General features: G+C 42.3%; 1 protein-coding gene across 1 annotated transcript in view; it reads left to right on the top strand.

The window, feature by feature from the left end:
• The window catches only part of LOC146575276 (protein NLRC3-like), a 227,691-nt gene that overhangs the window by 206,694 nt on the left and 5,901 nt on the right, over nt 1–15,096 (top strand). The window lies entirely within an intron of this gene.

Genomic DNA, 15,096 nt, shown 5'->3' with positions numbered 1-15,096 from the left:
AGCAGCTGAAGCCAAAGTCCAACACTGGATACCAGCTGAGCCTGTGCTGAGTGTAGTGTTACAGGAAAAGGGCAGAAACACTGGTAGCTCCCAGTGATGCTGACTGGGGCACAGAGCTGAATGATGCAGCATCAGGACACTGTTTCAGTCTGACTGACAGAGAAACCTGTAGCTGTATCTACATGTGAGGCAGAGGCCACACAAGCAGCTTTCTATGTTTCACAGTGACTGAGATCTTCAGTGGGGGTGGACATGCTCCTGTACAGACCTCTGAGGAGAACCAAGGTGCAGTCAAAGAGTCCAGTCTGTCCTCACAGATGTGAACATGTGCTTTCATCAGGTCTGCTGTCAGCTAGCAGGCTCACATCAGAATCACTGTTCCTGAAAAACACAGTCTGTGTGACATCATCAGTCAGCTGATGGTCCCAGATCTGAATGGTTTCTGTCTCTACTGAGGAAGTCAGAGAATATCACTGAGGTGTGGATCAGGTCTGAGTGAGCTGTGGAGGGACAGCTTTAAACAGTCCACAGGTCTCACGTCCTGCTCAGTCTGGTAGCAGATACCTCATATTGTTCCAGATGTGCTGACATCAGCAGCAGCACAGCTGTGTGATACCATGAATCTCAGTTATTGATCCAACACACAGTAAATACAAAGATCAGGATTTCTGAGAGTAATCATTATGAGTCTGAACACATGATCACTGAATGTTAGTCTCCACAATAATAAGCTAACACAAGCAAACACAGCTTTCAGCTCTTATTTTGAAACTGGCTTATTTAGAGAGCTGTGATGTGAGCGTGCCTGGCTCTGAGGCACTTGGGTCAGCCTCTGTTGTTTAGAAGTGTTACAGACTGTGAATGACACAGACCTGTCAGTTTCCATGTTTGTCTGTAACACAGCTCAGGGCTCCATGCTGAACGCATCCATCCAGTGTTATTGATCCAGGACTGATACCAGCATTGGGATCAATACTACAACACACAATCACATGTGTCCACGTGATGTGTTTGACCAGCTTTATTCATTAATGATCAATCAGCTTATTTACTGCATCTGAGTCCAGCTTCATTTAAATGATCCAACCATGAAAATGACATCAGTCCTACAGAAGCACTTCATGCTAACAGGAAGTCATTGATTAAGGTGGAATAACACAGAGACACAACCACTCACAGCTAACCTGACCCCACTAACTGCATGTGTTTGGACTGTGGGAGGAAGCCGGAGTACCGGAGAGGACGCACACAAACACGGGAGAACATGAAGCACTGAAACAAAGATGGTGGATTTGACCTCAGGACCAGGCGGGGTTACGGGGTCATGACCCCCCAATAATAGATCCAGCTACACTGAAACTGTCAATTTCATTTACTTTTCCTGTTTTAAAGCTATCAGGCTGCTTTGTGGCTCACTCAATACTAAACTAAGATACTTTCAGTGTGAATCATTTGCAGGAACACAGGCAGGATTTAAAGTGCAGAACTTTACAGTCTCTGTCTCAAAGTTGGTCTGAACATGCTAACAGCTCTTTGTTTTTTTCAGTTTTCACTGGTTTGATGTAATGAAAGAAATTTTAAAGAAGCAGACGATTGTTGTTATTTTAGTTCTATAGTTTCATAAATCGTGGTGTGGATCTAAGTCAACATTCAGAATAAATAAGATAATACAGCACTTTGATGGTTGCCTTTGTATTTTCCCAGCAGTGCTCAGGTTGGTTCTCGGCTACATTTACATACAGATGTTAATGTGTTCAGCAGCTGGACTCATCTGAGGAAGGAACATTGGAAAGGTGCTCAGTGCACAACTGCATCACTAATTTTATGTAAGACCCTGTGTTTTATTGTATTTATATATTTGTAACATTTGACTCAAACACTTTTGGGAAGGATGAAAATGTTTTCAGGAGGAAGTTTTTCCTTCTGTCCGACTGCAGTACACACAACACTGCGTCTCCCTCCCTTATCACACTTCCTCAGGCTGCTGATGAGCGCCCCCTGGTGTCAGTGTTGATGACGTCATGCACAGTGAAACATAAACAGTGTCTGTTAATAAAAAATCATGTGTCCATTCTCATGTTTGCATCATGTTTCTGTAAAATCATCAGCTGTTTCTGAACCTTCTTCATTGTTTGACTCATTCCAACAGCTGTGAGCTGTGATGGAGTCAGAGCAGCTTCATCACTGATGTTCAGGTGAAGCTGAACTTAATAAACTGTAGAAATGATCAGGATTCAGGCTGGATGTGTAAAACACTTCTGTGTGAGGTCGCAGTGCTTCATATGTGTGTGTGGGCTGAAGCACACACGTGTGAGTCCTCAGAGGTTTCACACACATCACTGCACACACTTATAATCCTAGTTTAAGCTTGTGGATCATATCGGACACATCAGCAGCTCTTTGGAGACAAAGATTTGAGATTTAAGATGAGTCATAGTCTTTCTATCCATGGTAGCTTCCACTGCTGAGGCTCGGGAAACATGAAGAGGATAATTAAGAGCAAGCATCAGCTCTGTCTCATCTAACTACACAGTATTATGATCATGCACTTATGTCTCAAACTAAGACACAATGAGACAAAATGAGTTCTGTGAGTCTTTAGATTATCAGTAAATTCTGGTGACAGTTTGACGCTCAGTGGAGCCATTTTTGGTTTGTGATGAGTGTTTTGTGAGCTTCTGTTTTGTGAGTCGCTCTTTGTAATTTAGAAGATGGTGCAGAAATGTGCGCGCCCTTATCTGAGAGGACACGGAGAGAGTGTCGCAGACTCGAGGTGAGGAGATAAACCTCGGAGCTGGACGGCCTGCACGTTACCCATGTGCATCTTTTCAGTGACATCAAGTGAACCCATAATAAGCATTTCTATGTCTTAGACATCATGTCCATTTCTAATGAGAGATTATTTCTAAATGAGGGAAACCTGGTCTAACAACACGCTTACAACAGAGCTAAAGGTTCACCACAGTGAGACGGTGGGACTCTGATAAGAACTGAAACACTGTGTATGAACAGCTGAGACAAAACTATATATAAACACTCATTTATTCCAGTTTAGTTTACAATGATTTCAAAGTAATGTGGAACGATTCATGTTCATGAGCTGTTACAAACACAACTATTGATTTGTCTATATATGGTCGGACTACAAGGCTCGTGTTGAGGCTCTTGGAATAATGTGTGAATTACAGCAAGAAATGATGGTTTTCCATTTTACCAAAGTGGAATAAAATCACCACAGCAAAGAAATCATGTTATTGTCTGCAGCTAAAATATATGGTGAACATGGTTTTATAATAATGTGCAAACACAACCTCACTCTGCTCTATACGAGGAGCCAACCACAGCTGTCCGGGTCTTCATCCACCACCTCCACCATCTTTGCTCATCATCATTCACTTAATTGCTGATTGGTTTAAATCAAACTCCATTACAGGTTCAACTCCATCATATAACAGCATGTTGACTTTGGATCTGGTGTGCAGTGCCACCTTAAAAGATGAGGAAACTAAGAGATTACAAAAAAAGAAGTGGAGGAGTTAAAGAGCTGCAGCAGATTAACAGTTTCTGACAGTCATGTGTTAGAAATAGGACGATTAGATGAGCTGAGGGATCCATCTACTGCTCAGTGAAGCCTCATCAGAAACAGTCTCAGTGGAAGGATGGCTCTATTGTTAAGGAAGGACACAGGCAGAAAGACTGGCGTCTGTCACACAGGAACTGGACTGAAAATCAGCTGCACATATTCATCAGTACATGCAAACATATTATAGGTGTGGAATTCAGGACAGTACCATCAGAAGTTGATCCACTGTGCAAATGTCTGATTGGCAGTGGCTTCATTTTTCACTATGAACAAACTGCTAATGCAGCATCACAGGACGTCAGCCATGGATTGGCCTCCCCAGACCTCAACATTACTGAAACATCTTAACAGAGGATGGAAACAAAGGGAACCAACATCCAAGAAAAGACCAAGACTCCAGGCTGTGCTGAATTATAAAGGTGGACTGACCTCCAGGGTCCTTAGTATCATATAAGCTCAGTTTGTGTCTTATATACTTTCCATTTATATAACAAAATATATAGAAAGGAGGGTGGTTTAAGATGTGTGTAGAGTTTTATTCATTATCTTTAGACAAACAAAGAAAGCACCATCCATTCGTCTCCAGTCTGTATGAAAAACAGGGGAAAGGTCAAATTAAACCTTTGAAATTCCTTTCACAATAAATCCATAAATAAACAAAATAAAACATAGAAAAGTGTTTAAACCCACTTTTCCATAAAGCTGTCAATAGGAAATGTTCCAGTAAACATGTCTGTGTTTCTGCTGTTTTCCTTTCATGCGTCCACAGCTGACAGGTAACCCTATTGGAGTCGCCATAGTGACGGGTGGCGTCTCAGCTTCAGCGTGTTGATGGGCACAGCCATGGTTACCACAGCTGGAGTTGGTGTACGGCGAGCTGTGAGAGGACAGAGATGGAGAACGCACATTTAACTCTTTAACAGGAGATACGTTACGACTAACAGACGACTGCTGTCTACATGATGTCTTTGCAGCCCTTATGCTACATGTTACACAACTTTTCTTCATGCCAACAAGACTGAGGTGCCACATAGTCGACACATACAGCTGATTATGATGCATGTTTTACTATTGCTATGTTCACATCATCTGCTTGGCTTTATTACTGAGAGCCTGGAGATCCTCTGACGTGTGCATGGCTGATGTGAAGTATGATTAGTCCTACATGACATCAACAGCAGAGGCAATGAAAGCTTTGTTGTTAACAGGTTGTAGGTAAAGTCAAATGTCTACTTCTACACTTGTGTTGGGTAAAGTTCTTCTCACTGCAGCAGATTTATATCTGTGCTTTCACAGGGCGTGATGTGGAGCTCAGCGCTGAGGTGCAGGTCTCCTTGGAGACGGCATCCTGGCTGAAATATTATCATGCTTCCAAAACATTTCAGCTTTTATTTTGAAAGAAACAAGACTTGAAAACGAGTCCCCTTCTTCCTCTTTGTCTTTGTTCTTCAGAGGAGTGTCACCTGGACAAACTCAGGGCTGTTCTAGAGCCTTTCTTATTATTTGACTCCATAGAAATAAAACTGAATGGAATCAAAGAAAAACTCCCAAACAGCTAAAACACTTTGCTTTATTCTCTTTTTTAACAAATACGTTGAAGTCCATCCACAACAACACAGCTGAGATCTCCTTTGTAATCAAGTGTTTCCATCCTTTGTACAGATCTGCATACAAAACAATCATTTACGTCCCACAGAAGTCTAGTTACACGTAACTCTACAAGAACTGGTGAATGACAGAAACATGAGACACATGATCACAGGTGATAACAAAAAGAGAAAGAATTCATGTGTTAGTGATGTTTTTCAGCCCTGATGGCTCATGTTGGAGAAACAAGCTGAGGTACGTGGAAAGTTCACACACACAAGTGGGCGTGAGCGCACACACAGAGAGAAACACAACTGAAGCATCTGTTTGCTGTTTCTGCTTTCATCATCTCTGCTGCTGTGTCAGGCTGGGGTCTCTCAGTGACGTGGTTGAGGTGAAGTATGACGAGTATCCCTGATTCAGTCCATCGAGACAAAGGGCAAAGAAAGCTGTTGTTAACAAACTCTATGGTGATGTGGCATTTAGCTCTGACTCTACGCTCTGCTGAATCCTTTGAACCTGCTGATCAGTAAAGCTCTACGTGCTGCAGCAGATTGACCTCATCTGTGTTCACAGGTGTGGACCTCAGCGCTGAGGTGCAGGAGACTTTCATTCAGTTCTCCCTGCAAACAGCATCCAGCCTGGAAATACTGTCATCTTTCCCAGAAACGGTGCTCTTATCTCAGAGAAGAAGTCTGATGTAAATAACTGCAATCAACAGTGATGTTCTGCACAGATCACTTTTCCATTTTGCTCTCTAGATGAGTCCCAGCTGCCTGACCTTGTGTCCAGGTGATCGTCTCACTGAGGAGCTTTTGTTCTGAAAATCTCACGTCCATCACCTGTTTCCTTTTTACTATCTCTGCTCTTTCTTTATTCACAATGCTCATAATATCACACAATTATATTCATCACCTGCATGTTTTTATCCAGCTGCTGTTAGAACCAAACAAATAAAAAGGATGAAAAGCCTGAAATCCTTTGATTTATTACATTTGAAACAAATATGAGAGCATCCCTAACAGCACAGCTGAGACCTTTGTTTTAATCAAGCCTTTGTATCGACACACTTGTAAAGATACAAAACATAATAGAATAAATCAATATAAAATACACATAATCACAAAAATGCAGCCATGTTGTGAGTTTGCATCTAAAACATGCATGTTTCCCTTTGTACAGGCAGATTTACAGCAGACAAAGCAACACGCTGATCGACTTTGACCGCTGCAAAAACAAAATACCCACCAAGTCTGAAGTCGATCAGAGGAACTGTTGACAGACTGACAGACAAACAGATGCTTGATTCATTAGTGCGATTAAATGTTCTTCTTTAGCAGCATCACTTCATGTGTTTGTGTTCCAGGAATAAAGGTCTGTTTAAACTGGACGTCTCCTCAGCATCACTCGTGCTGTCGTGGTTTCAAAGCTGTGCAGAAAGAATCTGAGGGATGATACAGAGGTGACCAAAGTTACAAACATCCAGCTGTGCTGCAAATGTTTGCAGAGCTCCAAACTCTTTGGCTTTCTGCAGAGCAAGTATGGAAGAAGCACCTGAGCTAACTTCAGTTTAGACGATATGAGGAAAAATGCTGCTTCCCAAAGTTTCCTACAAGTATCCAGTTTATATTTAGAGAAGCGAAGGCTCTTTATCCTGACAACTACTCCCTGGTGGATCCCTGTCCTGTGACAGCAGCAAAGACTGTGTATCAGTATCATCAAAGCCACTTCAATAACCAGTGTTTAAAGCTCTCTAGCAGATGGACTTCAGTGGCAGCAGCCTCTGTCTGCTGTGTACAGAAGGTTCTCTGATGAAGCACACAGCAGATGCTGCACTACAACAGCAGCAGCAGCAGCTCAGCTTCAGTTTGCTTCGACGCCCTTTTTGACCTGTGAAACAGCAGAAAATGAAACATTTCAACACCCGTTTGTTAGCGTGAGCTATTCTGCTGTTTTTCATCATTTCACAGGTGAAATAAAATCACATTTACTTCCTGTAGGAGTGATCGTGTCCAGCCTGACTGAGACCATGTGCTCCATCCTGCACAGGTAATAAACCTCTGACATGAAGGGCTGTCAAGTAGTTTTAGACAAATGGGGGTAAAAGAGACGTTAAAAGCTTAAAGAGAAACTACATTTTCTAAGAACTGTCTGACGTTCACCTCTCACACAGTGGATACGATTCTGCCGCTGCAGGAATAATCTTTGTGCTTATGAAACTGTCCATGTGTTTGCAGAAAATGTCACATGTTCAAAGCCATCCCAGCACCTGGGGTTTGTATAAGTGCAGCTGCTGGTGGGGAGATAGTCTCACTCTTCTATATAAAGAGTCAGCAGGCAGCAGATCTTCATCTGTGATCTCCTCCATCATCACGTCTTCACTCTTCAGCAGCTATGGCTTCACTTCGTGCCCTTCTGGGAGTGGTGCTGTGCTCCTCATGGTTTCTGCTTCTGCCTCAGGCCGACTTTGATTTACAGAGTCATCCATAATATTTTTTATTTTTTATTTTACTGCCCATCTATTTTCATACAAATGTCTCCATCTTATGGAAAAGGGGTGGAGCTTATCCAACGAGGACAGGCAGGGCCCCCCAGACAGTTTAGCAGTCTATACAGGAGGCTGACCTTTGCAACATGTACTTCTATAATGACTTCACCATTTAGGTTATTTGGTTATGTTTCACCCTGGATTTTGTGTGATAATATTTATTTTGTCCACTGATTTAAAAACAACAAACTATATGAATATAAAACAGAGTGAACAACAAAACATCAGCTTTGGAAACTTTGATGTAAAATTCTGCAATTGTTTTCTCAGATATAGCATAAATCAAACTAACATACATCAGTGTGTTATTAATGTGCACACACACACACACACACACACACACACACACACACACACACACACACACACACACACACGTGTTACAATAAACAGCTCTTATGCTTCTGTATGATTCTCAGTGCTTTCCATTTGCGTGTCCACAGGTTGCTGTAAGTGGTGCTTGACTGCAGTTTGCTCTCATTTCAAGTGGTTTGCTGTCACAAAGCCAACAGGAAGTCCGGCCATGGTTGAGCCAACTGAAGATGGGTTGAAGGTGGCGTCCTCGTTTCCTCTGTGAGCGCGAGAGGACAGACAAAGCAAACACCGTTTGGACAGCATTAAAATATTTACACTGATGATTAATGTTGTGTCTTTGCACCTGTAGCGATACATGTTGGAAAATGGAGACTTTAGCCACCAAGACTGACGTGCCTGGAAACTTCCCTGTGAGTACGCCCACAAAGACAGGAAACAGTTTAGCCACCGCGGTTAATCCTCCATCATCATCATCCAGTATTTTTCACATCTTTTCTTCTGCTGTTTCCCTTGTTGTCAGTCACGGGGTTTGTGACTGAAATGCGTGTGGTCGACGGGAAGCCTGACGAGTACGGCCTGAATCATTCCATCAACACCGGACGGAGTGAAACCTTTGTTGAAAACAGATTATATGGTAACGTTGCATTTAGCTTCAGTAAACTGTGAAGTTACAGCAGCAGATTTACATCACGTGGCTTCACAGGAAGTAGTCTGGACCTCAGCGCTGAGGTTCAAGCAGCTCTGCTTGCAGACGGCATCCTTCCTGAAAATGTTCTTCATCTTCCTCAAACCAGAACTTTTACATTGGTGCTGAAGTTCTATATAAAAACAGCCTGAAATACAAAGTGATGTTGTGCACTGATTACCTCACACTTTCCATGTTTCCTTCTACAGAGGAGTGTCCGCCTGAGTGTTTTGTCTGATCTGTTGTTGATCGTCTCATTGACACTGCATGCAGATCTGACACCAGGGCTGGACTGGGACAAAAAATGGTCCCGGGCATTTTGACTGGAGACCGGCCCCCCAGGTATTAAAGGAAAAACCATGAAGCCTTTGAATGAAAACAAACGCTGTTGTCACAGTGATGGACGCTGTCTTGTTGGTATACATGCATCAGTCTAATAAACTTAAACCTGCACCATCCTCCCTGTCCTGGTATTCTAAACAGGAAGTAGACTGTTGGTCGAGTTAACCTCCTGAACATCTACAACACACGGTGGAAACCTGACATTAAGACAGAGACTAGAGGTGAGACATGATCATTGCTGATTACTGATGACAGATTTAGATATGTTTTCATAAACCTTTCATTTGCCACATCAATAAACAGCACGGCAGGGCAAAATATGTTTTCTAACATGGCAACCTTTAAAAAGTGAAAGGAGACAGAAAGACAGCTGAGAAAGAATCAAACGGACTTTTTGATGCATTTTACACACAGTACTGGTGCAGAATCTAGAAAATGTGGGAAACACTGGCATCATATGCAGTACTTACTTCTGAAGAAATTATGATGGGACCCTAAAAAATGACTATGTACAATAATGGATTTCTATACATTTTACATCAGATGGAAACGTTTGTTGTAAGATTCAGATAATTATTTATTAAAAGCTCGACATTTTAAATGAGAATAAGAAAGAAAAGTATGTCTTTGTGCCCCCCTCTCCCTGTTAATGCCCTACCTGCCCCCCTGGCAACACTTTGCTAGACCCGCCCCTGCACAGTTACCAGCTGTCAGCTACACAAAAAGGATCCTGGTGTTATTTGTCTCTCAGAAACAGTTCATAACTTCAACTCATTTTTGTTTTGTCATGTTTTGTTCTTTACATTGTCTTTCTTCTATATAATTGTTAAACATTTAATAAATATGTCTACAAAAAGATTTTAAAAATCAGACATTTCACACAGACACCCAAATGATTTCTGACTGATGAAGGGGGCTGAAGGTGCCCTGCTCTTGCCCAGCTTCTGCTGCTCTCTCCCTGCTCACTGTCAGCAGCTGGCAGCCTCGGTCCTGCCTGAGACTCTTCATCTATCAGTGCCAAAGAATATGGGAAATAGCAACGCACAACATGCACATTACAAAACAAGCACATGAATCAGCATTACATTCATTAGTGAAGTGCTGACGTTCGTTCCTAAACTTTGGGCCTTAATTAACATCACTGTGAACTAATGTTTGCTTTGCTTCTTAACCAGTGAAGCAGCGAGGGGCTTTCTGAGGTTCCTGCTCGTAAATGCCCAAAATGAGTCGAGTATTTCTCTGCAACTACAAACTCTGTTTTCATCAGAGGTGTAAATATTACAGCACTGTGTCAGAGTCACTGAGGCTGGAACACAGAAAAAGGAAGTAGATGTATTTATTTTTAGACTTTATTGCCTGGAACCACTTTAAAAATACGCTTTCAATCAATCAATCAAAATTTATTTATATAGCACATTTTTAAGACCGAAGTACACCAAAGTGCTTTCCATTAAAATCGCAGTACAAATAAAATCACAATAAAATATAAATTACAAATATATAAAATATAAGATAATTACATAATCTAAATACAGAGCCAGATGTAAATTACCCTAATTTGCCTTAAATGCTAGATCAAACAAATACGTTTTTAAACGTGATTTAAAAGACTGAATGGAATCTGACGCGCGAATATGAAGAGGGAGAGTATTCCATAGCCTGGGTGCAGCAACGGCAAAGGCACGGCCTCCTCTGGTCTTCAGCCGAGACCTAGGTTGCACCAAGAGCAGTTGGCCCGATGATCTTAGTGCTCTCTGAGGGCTGTACAGACAGAGGAGATCAGCTAAGTAGTCAGGTGCCATATTGTTCAAAATTTTATAAGTAAACAATAGAATTTTAAAATCAATTCGATATCTGATAGGAAGCCAGTGTAAATTTTTCAGAACAGGGGTGATAGAGTCAAACTTTCTAGTGCCGGTCAAGAGACGTGCTGCGGCATTCTGGACCAGCTGCAGACGCTGCAGAAGAGAAGATTGTAGACCCAAGTAGAGAGAATTACAATAGTCCAGTCTTGACATAATGAAAGCATGAATGAGTTTCTCCATATCTTTGTGTGGTATGTAGGGTTTGGCCTTAGAGATTAGGCGTAGTTGATGAAAGCTAGTTTTTACCACAGTAGAGACCTGTTTGTCAAGTTTGAAGGAACTATCCATGAAAACTCCAAGATTCCTGGCAGTATCAGTAAGGTGGTTAGCAACAGGCCCAAATGTGTCAGTCAATTGTCCCAGAGGCATATTTTGGTCAAAAACAATAATTTCTGTCTTCTTTCCATTTAAAGTAAGAAAGTTACGTGATAACCAGTCCTTGACATCACTCAGACAATCAAACAGAGGATGTGGTGAGGATAAAGCATCCCCAGTCAGGTGAAGGTAGATTTGAATATCATCAGCGTAACAGTGAAAAGAGACATTGTGTTTCAAAAATGGAGCTCAAGGGCAACATATACAGAGAAAACAACACAGGACCCAGTACCGAGCCCTGGGGCACACCACAGCGGAAACGGGCAGAAGAAGAGGAATATTTTCCCATCGAGACGGAGAACGACCTTTCAGAAAAATATGATTTAAACCAAGATAAAACATTTCCTTTGAGGCCTACTACATGTTCCAGTCTTGCCAAAAGGATATCATGATCAACCGTATCAAAGGCTGAGGTCAAATCCAATAGTACTAAGACCGCAGAGCGCCCAGAGTTAATTGGGTCACAATTAACTGCAGAAAACCAGGAATCCACATATGAACATTATCTGTGCAGAGATTTATGCTTCTGAAGGTAAACAGTGAAAACTTGCAGCACTAAATGCACAGATAGCCAGGCGTTTCACATTTTGGTACCATCTGCCAGTTTTCATTTCTTAGGTATTGAAGAGCAGAAATGATTGAATTTTATTTACATGCTTAAAAATGTTTGCTTTTGAATATTATTTGAAGAATTACCCACACACTCAGGCACTGTGGGCCTGTTTCCCTTTGCACAACCGAGTGTTGGAAACGGGCCTTTTCTCTTTAAACTCTGAGGGGCTGTAACTTTGGCTTCTATTGGCAGATTTGCATGATTGACCCTCTTTTTAAAATAGTTTTAGCCAAGAGAATCAAGCTAACATCACTGTTTTTACGTCAGCTCACGTCACACGAGCTGTTTCAAGAAAAGTCCTCCTGTCACACAGCAATGCCTACATCAATCACACCACTCTGCTTAAATAATAATAATAATGTTTAGTGAAGCAGGTGAAGCAAAGGGCTGCTTTTAATAGGCTGGGAGACCCAGGTGTGCTGCTTTAGCTGCTGAGCCTCTCATGCTAGCCTCCATCTATAAGCTGGGATCACAGGAGCACTGCAGTCCTGACTAGATCAAGGATTGTTATTCATGCAGGTGACAAAAGTTTACATTCACAGAGTCATAGGATTGAGCCTGGTTTGAAAAGCAGCTGTTTAATGCAGCTGCTTAGAGTTCACACACAGTAGAAGAATCAGACTTGAGTCACATTTCAAACACTGGAAAAATACTCAGCAAGTAACAATGAAAACAGCACAGACTCAGTATATCCTGTTCAGTCCTGTGTTTGATATGAATGTGCTGTTCAGAGAGGATCTCGTGTCCTCTTTTACAAAGCCTTTGTTTCATGATGTTTGTGCATAAATGAATGTAGGTGTGTTTCTAAGTGTGAAGGAGCCCTGGGAGAAAAGACTGAAGCTTGTGCCAAAGAACAAACAGGAAAGAAAGATCAGCATTAATGAAGACGAGCACAGAAGGAGCCCAAGCACGTGTTGCTTTTTCAGATTTCTCTAAAAGTGTGTGTTCATTTGTTCCATCCTTCACAACAAACAACAGCTGACAGACACACATGCACTCTGTGTCACTTCACAGGGGCTGATGAAAGTGGACACAGTAAAGGGAGAGCTGGACCTGCTCTACACATCCTGCACTCTGTTAACAGACTTTATTCTGCAGCATCAACAGATAAAAATATATGAAGATATAGAAACGTTTAACATTGTGACTGTTCACATTAGTGAAGCTGTTACTTTGCTGCCAGGTGGGAAAAGAAGCCTAAAGCTGAGTCTGATTAAACATCTGCTGCACCAGAGAGTTTCATGGCCCTGCTTTATCCTGTGCTTGCTGACCACCTCGTCCTGAAACCTCTTCATCATCCTCACAGTTGTGTGAAGAAAGAGGGAAGCAGGTGGAAACCATCTGTGCTGCTGTGTTCACTTGTGTGTGTGCGTCTATGGTCATATCTAATGTGTACCTACAGACAAATACAAACACCTGGCATTGCACAAGAGTCTCTATGGAGCAACCTGCAGATGTCAGAGATGTGATTAGAGGGTAAAGTGGACTAGTGAGAGCATCTATGTTGTTGTTGTCTGCTGGGGGACAGCATCAGCTCCAGAGATGCATCAGGATCAGCAAACTAATCTGCAAGGCTGCAAGTGTCACTGAAGGAGTTTGAGTCAGTGAGGGACTCAAACTCACACAGCTGGTCAAGAAGGCTCAGCAGCTGCTGTATTTCCTGAGGAGGCTGAGGAAATTTGGTATGTTGGCCAAGATCCTCAGCAGGTTCTACAGCTGCACTGTGGAGAGCAGCCTGACAGCTGCATCACTGCATGGTACGGCAGCACTACTGCAAACCGCAAACGCCTGCAGAGAGTGATAACAACTGTGGAGAAGATCATCAGGACCCCGCTGCCCTCTCTGCAGAGCAGCTACCATCACAGAGTCCAGAGGAGAGACACACCTCTGCCCTCGAGACGAAGGTTCAGAAGTGTGAAATGTAGAACATCCAGACTCAACAACTCCATCTTCCCCACTGCTATCAGACTCCTGAACAGCTGACCGACCTCAAACTGCAGTTTGCACATCAGGTCACTTTGCACACTAAGTTCATTTTGCACATTAAACTCCATGTACATCCATGTACATCGACATCTGCAGACCACACGTGTCTTCAGTTACTTATTTGTACTTATTTGCAGTTATTTATCTTTTTATTTTATTTTTTTAAGTTATTTTTTATCCTTATTTTATCTTTTTATTTATTCTTATCTTGTTCTTTTAACCATTATCTAACTTGGCATTGTGCACGGTGTGTTTAGATTCAGTTTAAATTCAGGGACACGGAGCCCCTGTTGATCCTCTACCTAATCACACGAGCCACGGTGTGAGAACGGGTGTGGGTCTCAATCAGCCAAGGTTTTGGGTGAACCCATTGTGAGATCTAGCCCCACCCCATCATGTGATTTCCTGTGATCAAATGTCCCAGGATGTAAGTGGGCGTTAAGACGTCCATGTCCCTCTTCAAGCAACTTAAAGAAGTCCAGACGCTTTTCTTTCCAAGCTCCTTCAACAACATCATTCATAGAACAACTTCCAGCTTCTTTTGCTCGGCTACAGTTTGGATGGATTTGCAAATGCAACAAGACTAAAATGGTTAGGGTCAGGAGGTCAAAGGTCAGAGCTCCTGTGGGTCTGAGGGCGGCCTCACGCTGGAGAAGGATGAAGGAGTCTGACCTGAGCCAGTGTTTGACATGAACACATCAGCACTGCTGTCAGTGAGCCTAACGACAGCCGTTAGCATCATTTCAGTGTTTCAGTCATAAAAACACTTCCTGTCACTGTGGTGGTTACAGTGACATCATGCAGTTTGTGCTTTGACCTCCAGAGGGCGACAAATCAGCACAGACAGAGAGCTCCATTCAAACTTTGCTGCCATCAGGAATAATTCTTCAAATATAATCATCAGTGTTTGAGCAGTTATGATATCAGGGACAATCTAGACATGTGTGACAATACTGAACATGTCACATGACACACCTCAAACATCATGTGATCCACTCTCAGTCTGCACTTTCATTCATGACTTCAACAGGTTGAAATGAGCTTTGAAGAAACATTCAGTGAAATAAATCTTTCATGGATTCATGTGAGCAGCAGATGAACTTTGTACCAACAACATCTTCAATAACAGAGTCTGAATGAAGCTCAGGTGTTGATGCTGCTCACTGATTGGACGCTTGCTTTCAGCTCTGCTCTCAG

This window comes from Mchenga conophoros, linkage group LG4 (genome assembly GCF_057382185.1).
Source record: "Mchenga conophoros isolate Kocher_MC1m ecotype Shallow Benthic linkage group LG4, M_conophoros_male_GT1.1, whole genome shotgun sequence".
Taxonomy (NCBI): domain Eukaryota; kingdom Metazoa; phylum Chordata; class Actinopteri; order Cichliformes; family Cichlidae; genus Mchenga; species Mchenga conophoros.
Note: the sequence above shows the minus strand (reverse complement) of the source record. Positions and strands in the feature narration are given on the sequence as shown.